The following is a 15,463-nucleotide window of genomic DNA, read 5'->3' on the forward strand; positions in this document are numbered from 1 at the left end:
AATATTATTATATATGTACATGAAATTGGAACTTATATTAATCCAGTTCATATAAAACAGAAGAACTTTAATAATAAATAAACTCGCTTAATTGGTTTTTATTTTCCAATTGAAATCTCTTCTAAGCGAGCAAAAAAATAATATTAAGCTTTAGAAAAAACTCCAATTATTTGAATAATCTACAATTTAAAGGTTAGTAGAAATTCAGATCAAGAATATTCAAAGGTGTCGTGGATCCGATTGCTGTCGTAATTGAAGAACTTAAAAATGTACGACTATTAATTGAGTCAGACTTATTATTGTTCTAAATCTAATCATTCAAGCAATAATTCTGCAACCCTTAGCAGGAGTATTGATTGGTTTCAAATCTAATTCCGACAGCAATCGTATCACGACATCCCTTATTATATATGCACATGAAATTGTAACTTAAATTAATACAGTTCATATAAAGAAAAGTAAGTATTTTAATAATAAATAAACTCGCTTGATTGGTTTTCGTTTTCCAATTGAAATCTTTTCCAAGCGAACAGAAAATAATTTTAAGCTTTAGAAAAAACTCAAATAATTTGAATCAATTTAAATCTACTACTAAAAGCTAATTAGATATTCAGATTAGATTTACTCTTTTTTTTCAGATCAAGCATATTCAAAGGTGTCGTGGAATCCGATTGCTGTCGTAATTGAATTTGAAAGTAATAAAGTAAAGTAAGATATGAATTTAAAAATGTAGGACTAGTAATTGAGTCACTTATTATTGTTCTAAATCTAATCATTCCAGCAATAATTCTGTAACCCTTAGCAGAAGTATTGATTGGTTTCAAATCTAATTCCAACAGCAATCGTATCACGACATCCCTTATTATATATGCACATGAAATAGTAACTTAAATTAATACAGTTCATGTAAGGAAAAGTAAGTATTTTAATAATAAATAAACTCGCTTAATTGGTTTTCGTTTTCCAATTGAAATATTTTCAAAGCGAACAGAAAATAATTTTAAGCTTTACAAAAAACTCCAATTATTTGAATCAATTTAAATCTAGAACTTAAAGCTAATTAGAAATTCAGATTAGATTTACTCTTTTTTTCAGATCAAGAATATTCAAAGGTGTCGTGGAATCCGATTGCTGTCGTAATTGATGAACTTAAAAATGTACGACTAGTAATTGAGTCAGACTTATTATTGTTTTAAATCTAATCATTCAAGCAATAATTCTGCAACCCATAGCAGGAGTATTGATTGGTTTCAAATCTAATTCCGACAGCAATCGTATCACATCCCTTATTATATATGTACGTGATATTGCAACTTAAATTAATACAATTGATATAAAGAAAAGTAAGTACTTTAATAATAACATAAACTCTCTTAATTGGTTTTTGTTTTCCAATTGAAATCTTTTCTAAGCGAGCAGAAAATAATTTTAAGCTTTAGAAAAAACTCCAATTATTTGAATAATCTACAACTAAAGCTTAGTAGAAATTCAGATTAGGTTTTCTCCGTTTTCAGATCAAGAATATTCAAAGGAATCGTGGAATCCGATTGCTGTCGTAACTGATGAACTTAAAAATGTACGACTTGTAATTAAGTCAGACTTATTATTGTTCTAAATCTAATTATTCAAGAAATAATTTGACAACCCTTAGCAGGAGTATTGATTGGTTTCAAATCTAATTCCGACAGCAATCGTATCACATCCCTTATTATATATGTACGTGATATTGCAACTTAAATTAATACTGTTGATATAAAGAAAAGTAAATACTTTAATAATAATGTAACGAATGCTAGCAGCACTGAGCTATGCTATCGTCTCTAAGCCGATGCTAAGCAGTGACGTGAATGCACATCAATAATTCAATCATTATGTATCTACATAAACGAAACAATAACTGCGTCAACATATATGTAACACATGCATATATCTGAGAAGTTTGAGAGCTACTGCACTAGTAGATTCTGGAAGCGCCTAAAAGATGTATAAAATTGTGCAATTTTAGTTATAGCTGAGAAGTTTGAGAGCTCATGGACAATGCTAGTAGATTCTAGAAAAATGCGAACGAGGAAACCAAAGAGTATAAAAGGCAACAGATGTAGAGGCGCTGCAATTCAGTTTGATTTGAGTTGATCAGCAGTTACGACTAAGACGATATCTAGCGAGCAATAGCAGTATTATTTTGAATAGTGGAGTTTCATTTGAGCTATCAGTTTGGTTATTAAGCTATTCGTTGCACAGTTACTGTTGTGAAGTATTTTAATAAAGGCCATTTTTCCATTATTCAATATTGGAGTTCTTTATTCAACAGTTTAGTGATTCGAACTTAGAAGAGGATTGCAAATAAGAGGATTTGCAGCAAATTCGTTACAATTGGTGTCAGGAGAGGAATTGTTGAATAAATTCCAGAGGACAACAAGGACATGGCAAAGTTCAGTGAATTGAAGATCCAGCAACTAAAGAAGGAGTTGGAGAGCCGTGGATTGAATACAAGCGGCGTTAAACTCGAACTTCAGGCACGGCTACGAGAGGCAATGGAAGCAGAAGGAATTGATGTGGACGAGTATTTCTTTTATCCTGATGAGGACGAGACAACAGCAAAAATTGAAGAGAAAAATGAAACACCGCAGACAATGGCGAACACAGACCTGAACATTATGTTGGCTGCAATATCGGCACAAATGTCCGAAATGTCATCACAAATTTCTACACAGCTCGAAGAACAGAAGACATACATGGCATCCCAACTGGAGTCGCAAGAGACACGTATAACATCTAAGATGGAAGCACAAGAGGAGCCCTTATCATTGCAGGTGGCGCAAATGTCTTCGCAGTTGGAAGCACAGGAAGCAAGGGTAACATCAAAGCTGGAAGCACAGGATACAAAAATTGTGCAGCTCGAGGACAAAATTGATGCTGAGATAGAAGCTTTGAGAGGTAGAGTTGCAATTAAATCGCCCAACAGTCTCAGCGAGTAATCCAAAGGTAAAGACTCCATCTTTTGACGGCTCTGTTCCTTTCCAGGTCTTTAAGCTACAGTTTGAGAAGACCGCAGCAGTGAACAACTGGAATGTGGAAGATAAAGTTGCCGCACTCTTCGTAGCATTGAAAGGACCAGCTGCCGAAATCTTACAGACTATTTCAGAGTACGAAGCGGATAGTTATGACGCATTGATGGCTGCTGTAGAACGGCGATACGGAAGCGAACACAGGAAACAGATATTTCAAATAGAATTGCAAAACCGCTACCAAAAAGCTAACGAGACTTTGCAGGAGTTTGCTTCGGACATTGAAAGATTGGCTCATCTTGCAAATGCGGATGCACCCGTGGAATACACGGAAAGAGTAAAGATTCAGAGCTTTATAAATGGCATACGAGACGTCGAAACGAAGCGAGCCACATACGCGAAACCAAAGCAAACATTTTCTGAAACGGTATCCCATGCATTGACTCAGGAAACGGCGTCATTATTGAGTAAACCAGCATACAAAGCTCATCGTGTGGAAGTAGAAAGGCCAGAGTGGGTAGATACAATTTTGGAAGCTCTGAAGGGATCACAACAGAAAAATGCCGGAGTTATGAAATGTTTCAAGTGCGGTAACCCAGGTCACATTGCACGTCATTGCAGTAGCAATTCCAATAGTTCCAACAATGTGGGTGACCGTAAACGCAGAGCTGAAGGAGACGAGCAAATCTCCAAATCCACTCAATCGTTAAACTAAAGCGAGTCAGCCGCAAGGGGCGACAGCTGGCTCCCTCAATTGAATGCCCCATAATCTCTATCTCGCAAATTGGAAGAAGGTCAAGCAATCTTAATGTCGGAGGACATGTGGATGGAAAGGAACGTTTACTGACTGTAGATACGGGTGCATCCCATTCCATCATTCGATCAGATTTAGTCAACAAGAAGATAAGACCATTGCTTGGAGCAAGATTACGTACAGCCACGGGAGAGGACACCCAGGTAATTGGAGAAGTATAATGTGAAGTAGCAATTGGGAACGTCATGGTACTTCACAATTTTATAGTGGCAGGTATTGTTGATGAAATCATAATTGGAGTGGACTTCTTAATCAACCAAGGCATCAAGATCGATATGCAAAGCAAGACGATGCGATATAAGAACATGGATGTGCCACTTAATTTCGGCTACGAGAGAGGCTACAGCAGTATACGAGTGCTGGTGGAAGAGAGTCAGCAAATACCACCAAAATCAGAAGCAGTCATCTGGGCAAAGGTTGATGGAGATTGTGGGACAAACAAATTGTGGGTTGTCGAAGCAGCAAATAAATCAGCACTGAACATACTTGTAGGAAAAACCCTGGCTATGACAAAACAAGATGGACGTATTCCGGTAAGAGTACTCAATGAGTTCAAGTCACCATTCAATTTGACCAAAGGAGCTATTTTGGGAAGATGCCAAGAGGCCGAAGTAGTTATTAACTGTGAACAGCTCCAGGAACACGTTTCATCTAGTAATACTGATCTTTCAAATGATATCACGGCATGGACGCATGGGCTAGAGGAAGCCTATCAGAGTAAGGCAAAACAACTGCTCATAAAATACGCGAACATATTTGACCAGGATGGTTCCAAACCAGGCCGCACTAAGGTTGTGAAACATCAAATTGACACTGGAGATGCGAGGCCGATCCTTCAAGCTCCACGTAGTGTTCCACTGGCGAAGCGGGAAGTTGTGAGTCAAATCATACAAGAAATGAGTGACAGCGGCGTCATCGAACCATCAGCTAGTCCATGGAGCTCACCGGTAGTACTTTTAAAGAAGAAGGATGGAAAAATGAGGTTTTGCGTGGACTACCGAAAGTTGAATGACGTTACGAAAAAGGATAGCTACCCGTTGCCAAGAATTGACGACACTCTGGACTCGCTATCTGGTACGAAATGGTTTTCCACACTGGACTTGAAAAGCGGCTACTGGCAAGTTGAGGTGAAGGAGAAAGATAAAGAGAAAACAGCCTTCAGTGTCGGTGATGGCCTTTGGCTATTTACAGTGATGCCTTTTGGGCTTTGTAATGCACCAGCTACTTTTGAGAGACTCATGGACCAGGTACTGAAAGGACTACATTGGAAAATTTGCTTGGTGTACCTGGACGACATCATCGTATTGGGCAAGAGTTTTGATGAACATCTTAAAAACTTGGAGGAAGTTTTCCAGAGAATAGCTGGCGCTGGTCTGAAGTTAAGTCCCAAAAAGTGTACGCTGTTGAAAAAGGAAGTAAATTATTTGGGCCACAAGGTAACGACAGAAGGTGTCTGTACAGCGAATGAAAAGATAGAGGCAGTAAAGGATTGGCCAAGACCAAAGAATCTGCATAAATTGAGAAGTTTCCTTGGGCTGTGCACATATTACCGCCGATTTGTACCAAATTTTGCCAGCGTAGCCCATAGTCTCCACGAGTTAACAAGGAAAAATAAAGCTTTTGAATGGAAGAAGGAGCAAGAAGTAGCTTTCTAAACATTGAAAGAGCGGTTGTGCACTGCCCCAATGTCGGCATACCCGATTCCAGGAGCAACATTTACTCTAGATACAGATGCGAGCGGATATGCTATAGGAGGCGTTTTATCACAACTGGTCGATGGACAAGAGAAGGTAGTTGCATATTGCAGCCGTTCAATTGGAAAACCAGAGAGGAACTATTGCGTTACACGGAGAGAGCTGTTGGCATTGGTAGAGTGCATTCAACATTTTCACAAATACCTCTACGGCCAGCGATTCCGTGCCAGGACAGATTGAAATGGCTTCTGCAGTTCCGTAATCCAGAAGGACAATTGGCACGGTGGATCGAGCGACTACAAAGCTATGACTTTTCCATTGAGCATCGAAAAGGTAGTACCCATGGAAATGCTGATGCAATGTCACGAAGACCATGTAGTCTGGAATGCAAGCACTGCTCAAAGGCCGAGGCTAAAGAAGACATTATAGATGTCCGGCTAATGACTATAACGTGTACGGATGAATGGGACAAGGAACAACTAAGAAAGTGTCAGCTAGAAGATACAGATCTGTCACATGTTATGCAAGGGCTCGAACGAAACGAAAGACCAAGCAGAGAGGAGATGTCAGCAGAGAGTCCCATTGCGAAGTCATATTGGGCACAGTGGAACAGTTTAGAATTGATATTCGGTTGCTTGCATCGAGTATGGGAGAGTGAGGATGGTCAATGCAAGAAGAAACTGATAGTTGTTCCCAGGAAGAGGATTCCTGACGTGCTCAGCAAGCTACACAATGGTCCAAGTGGAGGTCATCTTGGAATCACTCGAGAAAATTAAGCAGAGATTCTATTGGGTTGGTTGCCGTCAGTCGGTCACCGAGTGGATTGCCAACTGCGAGGTATGCAACAGAGCGAAAGGGCCCAAAACCCGAAGTCATGGCCAGATGAAGCAGTATATTTCAGGTGCACCATTCGAAAGGATCGCCATGGATGTCGCAGGTCCATTTCCTACTAGCAACCGCGGAAACAAATACGTACTGGTGGTTATGGATTATTTCAGTAAATGGCCAGAGGTATACCCAATCCCAAACCAAGAAGCAGAAGTGGTTAAAAACGAATGGGTTGCAAGGTATGGTGTACCAATGGAGTTACATTCTGACCAAGGCAGGAATTTTGAATCAGCTGTGTTCCAAGAAATGTGCAAGAAGTTGGGCATTCGAAAAACACGGACAACTGCATTGCATCCTCAGTCGGATGGTATGGTGGAACGCTTCAATAGAACATTGGAGGAGCATTTATGGAAAGTAGTAGACAAGTACCATAAGGACTGCGATACACACATATCATTATTCTTGATGGCCTACCGATCGGCAGTACATGACACAACGGGCCAAACTCCCGCAAAGTTAATTTTTGGCAATGACCTTCGACTGCCAGCTGATTTGAAGTATGGGATAGATGCCGATGCGGAGAGGAATGTTAAGAAATCCACTGGTGTCTTGGAAGAAGAGCTGAGAGAGATACGCGATCTGGTAAGGCAACGAGCAAAGATTATGAGTGACAAGATGAAAGCGAGGTACGATAAAGCAATTAATTCGGAAGGGTTTCAGGAAGGAGATTTGGTGCTGCTATACAACCCACAACGAAAAAAAGGTTTGTCCCCGAAATTGCAGTGTAACTGGGAAGGCCCATACAAAGTTGTAAAGCGGATCAACCATGTAGTGTACCGCATACAAACCATTGGAAAACCACGAACCAAAATGAAAGTGGTTCATTTGGAGAGGTTAGCAGCGTTTAGATCGAGAGATTTGTCTGACTTAGGTGGAGGGCAGTGTAACGAATGTTAGCAGCACTGAGCGATGCTATCGTCTCTAAGCCGATGCTAAGCAGTGACGTGAATGCACATCAATAATTCAATCATTATGTATCTACATAAACGAAACAATAACTGCGTCAACATATATGTACCATGTACGTATACGAGCAGCGGAGAGTCAAGGCACTAACACATGCATATATCTGAGAAGTTTGAGAGCTACTGCACTAGTAGATTCTGGAAGCGCCTTAAAGATGTATAAAATTGTGCAATTTTAGTTATAGCTGAGAAGTTTGAGAGCTCATGGACAATGCTAGTAGATTCTAGAAAAATGCGAACGAGGAAACCAAAGAGTATAAAAGGCAATAGATGTAGAGGCGCTGCAATTCAGTTTGATTTGAGTTGATCAGCAGTTACGACTAAGACGATATCTAGCAAGCAATAGCAGTATTATTTTGAATAGTGGAGTTTTATTTGAGCTATCAGTTTGGTTATTAAGCTATTCGTTGCACAGTTACTGTTGTGAAGTATTTTAATAAAGGCCATTTTTCCATTATTCAATATTGGAGTTATTTATTCAACAGTTTAGTGATTCGAACTTAGCAGAGGATTGCAAATAAGAGGATTTGCAGAAAATTCGTTAGAATAACATAAGCTCTCTTAATTGGTTTTTGTTTTCCAATTGAAATCTTTTCCTGTGCAAGCACATCGCTAACCTGTGTTGGCAAAAGATATGATTATACTGTCTTCGATAGATAGTCGGACGAGCCGCTACTCGGCGAAGTAGAGATGACCGTTTTCTCGGTGGCAGCTGTTACAACAGCAGTTTCTAACTTTACACCATCCGTACAGTGTGATGAATGCTTCACTGCCTTTTCCAATTGCTTGGCGCCAGCAATTTTTGCTGTTTGTAAAGCTTTAGCTGTAATGCAAATATATAGATGGGTTAAAGTGGTTTTCGTATGTTATTCAACAACTCACCCTATACCATCATCACAGCCTCGTCATCGATTTTGAATATGTGTACTGTTTCAGTATTCAGACCCAGTTCGTTTGGTGCAATATTTTCGATTTGATGAATATGTATACTATCCGTTAGGCAGACAATTAGGTGCAATCGATTCATTCATATACTGTGGGTATTTGAGCCGTAGACGCAATGGCAGATATTTTGATTCTTTTTGAAGTGTAACATTTGTAAACAGTTGGGTTTCTCTGCTGTCACCATCACCACTAGAGAGCTATTGAAGAAACGCTCGACCAAGATAATATGTGAGATTTACACGCATAGATTTCTTCCACCTTTTCACAGTTATTGATGGAGAAAATGCGAAAGCCATATTTACCATCCAATACCGAAATAGAACTGTAGAGGAAGAAACATTTTATAAAATTTAATAAAATCAAAAAATGATAGTTGTGCTAAAATGGGGTAACGTATTGTATGTTAAAGTATAGCGAAGTCTCAGCGGCTTTGTCCTGGTGAAAATTGAGTTTGAATAGGTTTTATTCTTCATTCTTAGAAACATGTACGAAGGTACCTGGTAAGATATTAAAAATCCTCAACGCTTTTTTTGCTATAACTTAAAAAAACTCATATTCAAACTTCCGCTTAACTTCTACATATCAATAGCTACCTTTACCACTAGGAGTCACTATTGCTTCTACGCCTATGCTATTGTTTCCTACATCGATGAGCTTTGTATTAAAATAAACAGCTATCTCCCCAATCTCTCCAGTTTTGTCGCCTCGCGAAACCTGATATTTTCACCAACCAAATCATCGGTGACCTTATTTAAAACATGACCGCGCCAAATGTCGACCATATGGCATTACCTTACCGACTGTCTTACACCCTAAAATCTTGGGTGTGACTTTCGATCAGGACCTACATATTGGAGAGCATGCACTAGCAAGGTGACCAAGAACTGCCAACCCCCTAATACAGGGTGTTATGCGGACCGTGCCTATTGGACGATTTGTAGCCAGGGGATAAATTCGGCTGTATTCGAACGGAGCCTTCCCGATACCGGACCACTTCGGGAAGTATTAATGGCCTTATCACAGTAAGGGGCGCTGCTGTGGATGGCGGTTCTTTCCCCGTATATAATACTGGACCGCTGAGCCCGCCTTGTCGGGCTGGTGGTCGTACGACCAAGGTGAACGACTCATTACCTAATTTTCATAAGGACGATGATAAGAAGAGGACTGAGCCGCAAGCCAAGGACGACAAATACGCATTAAGCGATGCGTCGTACTCGGGGAGCGAGAGTAGTGCTAATTCACTGAACTCCGTGTTGGAGAAGCACACAAATGAAAAAGGAGTAGAAGAGTGGAGAAGGGTACGGAGCAAAGGGCTCTCTCGAAGTACCGAGCAGTACTAAGAATTGTACAACGCTTGGGAGCAGTGGTGGACCCAACAGAAGAGGAGATCGAGCGCTTGGCAAGGGCTCATGAGGCGGTAGAAGTAGGTCGAAGGCAGTTCAAAAGGTTTGCTGCGAGAAACCCTCGGTTCTGCAACCGGTATGAGGAGGAAGAAGTGTCGAATGGCAGAATGAAAAGGCCACGTTCGGCGGAAGGCGACAAGCCTGCTTTCAAGAGGCAGAAAGGGCCCAGTCCCAGAGCCGCGACGCAGGGCAGTCCCATAGACAAGACAAGTAGGCCCAAAGCTGTAAGACAGATGAGCCCCAATAGCGAGGTAGCAACTACCTCGAAGGCTGCGAGTCAGAGCGAAGTTCCAACTATGGAAGTAGGAGATAAGCCAAAGGGAGATAACGCTGAGACTCCGACTTTCTCGGAGGTGCTAGAGGGAGCTAAGACTCCGGCTTTCTCGGAGGTGCCAAAGGGAAATAACACTAAGACGCCGGCTTTTCCCGATAAGATGAGTGATGTGGCAAAACAGTCACTGACTGTGGCGCTGGTTGATCGTAGCAGTCCTTTCGAACAGATGACTAGTGAAAGGTGGAGATCTGTAGAAAAGGAGCTTATTAGCTTAATGCTTAAGATGATGCGGGAATAACCAAGTAAGCTCCTTCCAACCTTTGATTCGGGGGATGGTATAATGGTATGAAGATGATAGCGTGCGACAACATCGCGAGCTTGCGGTGGCTGGAGGAAGTGGTTCCAAACCTCCAAAGGCAGAGCACGAACGCGCGTTTTGAGATGGTGGATAAAGCGCAAATCCCCAAGGTACCAAAAGTTAAGGTATGGATACCATGCGTGTTGAAGTCGGAGGATACACTGCGACTTTTGCAGAATCAGAATCCGAACATACCGACACAGGATTGGAAGGTACTTACTGTATCTCGGCCTACGGAGGAAGGTCAGTTATACATCTTCCAAATAAACAAGCAGGCGGAGTATATATTGTACGCGCAGCTTGGAAAAATGTCCTTAGGTACAGGCAAAATGTATATGCGACTCAGGAAAAGAAGTCGCGGGCATTAAAGTCCTAACACGCTGGACGTGGGCGAAGTCGAAAAGGACCTCAAAAGCCTAAGGGAAAAAAGACAGGTGGAGGTAGCCCACGTCACCCCGAATGTGTTAGAAGGGGACCAACAGCCAGATGGTGCTGTGAGTCGCACAGAGGAACACCCGGCACAACAGGTATAAGAGGCTGAAGGGAGGCTTCGCACACTCAAAACCAAAAGGGCTAGGGGAGGACGACGACGTCACGATGAAGATGCTGGAAGGGGACAAGCAGCCCATTGGTGCTGCGAGTCCTACAGATAAACCTCCAACACAGTAAAGTGGCGTCGAGCGAACTCCTCCTCCCAACGCGCAGATCCAGGAGCCGTGGCTTCCATCGGGAGGAAAGGTTTCTGGACTTAGCGCGTGTGGATTTGGTGTTTGCTATGCGCAAACGGAAGGACGGGTGCGAGCTGTAGTAATAGTAAGGAAACAGCTGCATTCATATATGCTGCCTAATTACACTACTGAGGATCTCGTAGTGGTGGTGAAATCGCCGGGCTCAGATGGTACATGTCGGCCATGCTACAAGTTTCAAGTAGGGCGGTCGTGGGATGGCTTAAAATAATATTCGATGGGTGCATAAACTGAATCATGTACCGCACTCTTGGAGAACTGCTCGTGTAGCTTTCCTACCAAAGGCGGGGAAGATCGGTCACGTGTATCCCAAAGATTATAGACCCAATAGCTTAACATCATTTCTGCTCAAAACCTTTGAGAGGCTGATAGATGTGTACATAAAGTCCAACGTGGATGAAAAGCTGCTCTCCACAACACAACAGGCGTACACCAAAGGCAAGTCAGTAGACACCGCATTGCAGAGGGTGGTAATAAGCATAGAAAAAGCCCTGGAATATAAGGAATATGCTCTAGAAGTCTTCTTAAGCATTGCCGGGGCTTTCTAAATAGGCGATTATTGATGGTCTTAATTACGTTAAAGTACATCCAGCCTTACCCAGATGGATCGACTGCATGTTAAACTGCAGTAAGATTACATCGCAATTGGGATTGTACGCAGCCACGAAATTAGCGGACAGGGACACTCCGCAGGGAGAGGTGCTATCACCTCTGCTGTGGACGCTGGTCATTAACCAACTGCTTAGGGGATTCTACGAGGGACCAGAAAAACTTACGGTTTACGCAGATGACGTTGCATATGGTCTTGTTTACAAAGAGGTACAAGGTCCCTAACTGGACCAGGCCTAAGTTAGGAGGGGCGACCCTACGGGAGAAACCTTGCACAAAATATCTAGGAATCATCCTAGACAGTAAGCTGTCATGGAAGCTCAACGTGGAGGAGAGGGTGGGGAAGGCTTCCACGGCACTTTATGCATGTAAAAGAATGCAAAAGAACCGGCATATACGATCAGAAGGAACTCGATGACGATGCCTCAAAACTAACAACCAAAAGCAATAATTATCATTTCACTGACACAAATTTTATAGTTTTTTTTCGGGATTTGGACACAATGTTGTTGTTGTTTTTGTAGCGATAAGGTTGCTCCCCGAAGGCTCTGGGGTGTGTTATCGATGTGATGGTCCTTTAGCCGGATACAGATCCGGTACGCTCCGGTAACACAGCACCATTAAAGTGCCAGCCCGACCATCTCGGCAACGATTTATGTGGCCACATTAAACTTTCAGGCCATCCCTCCCTCAGCTCAGACGAACGATTCGCCTCCAAACGATTTCGTCCAGCAATGGAATTCTCTATCATTTTCGTTCGGTCTTTACCTTTCTAACAAACAGGAAGGCAGAAGTAGTTGTCAAGTGATAAATTACAATTGTTTAACATAGTGCAAATACACTAGCAATTCGTCTCTGATCCGCATCGAAAGTTCGTTTCGTAATAGAGAATGAGGCCCTAAGATTTTTTTTCAATTTGTATTTTGACTTACCAGCAACAACATAATCATGTTTAATTGTACGCCGCACAAGCATTATAGCATCATGTAACGAAGCTCAGCTTCTTCCAAAAATTTTTCAACACTGCCACGTAAAATCAATGTACTTGTTCTAGCATTAACGCAACCTTTAAATAATTATAAACTATAAAAATGAAATTAATGCCAAACCTTGGAAAATGTTGAAACGTTCACCACCAACAAAATGCAAAAACTTTTCATCCTCCTCCCGTGACCATTCTGTCTTCTTTATGCTAGGATCAAGCCATTCGTACCAGCGTGCCTTATATTGCTTGGCAGATTTGCGGTGCAGCAGTGATGCAATACGTGACCACTGGTTTTTGCCATATTTCATTACAGCTGCTTTGAGGATTTCATCCTGAAAGTTATCAATTTAGTTAATAAACGGCCAAGAGTAACCAGTCGCGTCAAATGCTTACCTCATTGTTTCTCCACACACCACCTTTTATCATAATTCGCGGCATGGTGCTATATAATTGTGAATTCTTTCGATGAGCACAAAAATCAAATCAAACATTTTTAAACAGCAAAAATCATTGTATATTAAAGACTTTGGGAAAATTTAGAATAGCACCCCCGAGTTCGGGGTAAAACTTTGTATCAAATGAAAGAGGGAGTTCTCCCGATCACAAATATATATATTTTAAAGTGCGCAAACTTATAATTTAAAAGTTATTTGTTGTTAAAGTTTGCAAATTTAGCAAATTTCTATAGCACTTTAAATTACAATTTACACATCTTTCAAAACCTTAAGCCACATACATCTATATAAATTGGCAGCGATAAACTTAAGTTTCATTTTTGTATATTTCACATTTCATTTTTGCATTGTTTTCACTTATTATAAATGTTTTTATTAAATCAATCGCGCTTTTGTAGCAACATGCACATATATATATATATATATATATACATATATTTTATTGATGACATTACAAAGCTGTGCTGCCACATATATATACGTATACACATATAAAATTTGTATAGAAATTTGCAAACTTTAACACCAAATAACTTTTAAATTATAAGTTTGCGCACTTTAAAATATATATATATGTGATCTGGAGAACTCCCTCTTAATTTTAAATCTTTCCGGAGATATTCCATTTAAAACTCTCAAAATTGAAAAAATTTTCGACCACCAAATGTTTTGCTGTTCTGCTGAATTAGAAATGGCGGAATTTTTTGCACGCAAAAATGACGTATTTTGCTATCCCTATAAAAATAATAGGTGCGAGAGAGCACGATACATTGTGGGAAAGCTAAATTTGTCAACATGCTATTTCATTTGGAGAATTTTTCATTCCAAATCGTCACCCCTGTCAAAAATTTGTTTGTCTGTGTGCGTTTTTGGTCACACGATTTTTGCAGGGTAAGGAACTGTCATTTCGATGACAGCATGAAACGTCGATGTGTTAGTGGAGAGCGAAAAAAGCTTTGAATGTGTGGGTGAACTAGTTATCCTGCAAAAATCGTGTGACCAAAAACGCACACAGCCACACGAATTTTTGACAGGGGTGACGATTTGGAATGAAAAATTCTGCACATGAAATAGCATGTTGGCAATTTTCGCTTTCTCACTATGTATCGTGCTCTGTCGCACCTATTATATTCATACGGATGGTGAAATATGTCAGCTGATCGCGATGAAAATGCAATGATATATTGGACAATGTTGAAAATTGTTTGTGTTGTTCGGCTATTAATTTTTTTAATTTTCCATCAATCAGTTGCTACTTATAATATATAGTAAACACTATTAATAATTTGTTGTTCACGCGATTCCCGGCATGTAATCCGATAGTTATTGATAGTGTCTAATCTTTGTCCAGAATACAGCCCAAAGATAGAAGTGAATTACTGCATTTGTTAATGCCGCTGCGAGAGTGACAATATAATTTAAAGATATACACCGCTCAAAAGAATTTAAACAAAAAATATATCCTACATTGCATGAGGTGGATCCTTAGCACAAAGCCTATCCAAAAATAGCTGGAGTTTTAGCAAAAATGGCCGAGCTTCAGGATGTCTTTTTTACGAGATGAAGCGAAGACGATCAGAAATGAGTTTCTTCGTATTAAAGGTAAGTACCATCTAGATCAAGGAGTCGACATGGTTGTCTTTTATATAAGCTCATCGATCTGTGGCCTGACTGCTACAACAACAATATCTGTGGGCCTGGGCCTGTGGCCATTATCGTGCAGTCATCGGCGTAGGAAACGATAGTGATTCCTCTGGTGGCGAAGCTAGCTTAGATATGTAAAAATTAAACAAAAGTGGAGAAAGGATACCACCCGGTGGCACCCCCCTTCTTTAATTCTTCTTGGTTTTGATGTTTCGTTTCTAAATTGTACCGATGCCTGCCGACCACCCAAATAATTTGCGTCCACCTTTTGAGACTTGGGAGAAGAGGAGACATTCCAGGTCTTGCAGTAACGTGCCATGGTTGACCGTATCAAAAGCTTTTGACAGGTCTAACGCAACGAGTACTGTTCTATGGTGGGGGTTTTGATTTAAACCGCAATTTATCGGGGTGCTAATAGCATTTAGCGCGGTGGTAGTGCTATGGAGTTTTCTGAAGCCATGCTGATAACAGGTTAAGTGTTCATCCACAAGCAATCTGATGCGTTGGTTTATATCCCTTATTTGGGGTCACCGGGGTTGTTGTTATTGTTGTAGTAGCAGTGCTTCGCCCCACCTAACAGCCGCGACCGATCACAAATTGTCATCAATATCCTCTAACGGGAGTCCAAGGAAACTTGCTGTTTCAACAGGGGTGGACCATAAGGAAAGGGGTGTT

General features: G+C 40.9%; 1 long non-coding RNA gene across 1 annotated transcript; it reads right to left on the bottom strand.

The window, feature by feature from the left end:
• Nucleotides 1–7,935: 7,935 nt before the first annotated feature.
• On the bottom strand, nt 7,936–13,820 carry LOC137242198 (uncharacterized). Its single transcript, XR_010950121.1, has 5 exons — nt 13,702–13,820; nt 13,083–13,148; nt 12,814–13,021; nt 8,252–8,636; nt 7,936–8,192 (listed from the first exon to the last, which is right to left on the bottom strand). It is a non-coding gene; the product is annotated as an uncharacterized lncRNA (long non-coding RNA).
• Nucleotides 13,821–15,463: the final 1,643 nt, after the last annotated feature.

The sequence above is a fragment of the Eurosta solidaginis genome, chromosome 2, assembly GCF_040869045.1.
Source record: "Eurosta solidaginis isolate ZX-2024a chromosome 2, ASM4086904v1, whole genome shotgun sequence".
NCBI lineage: Eukaryota > Metazoa > Arthropoda > Insecta > Diptera > Tephritidae > Eurosta > Eurosta solidaginis.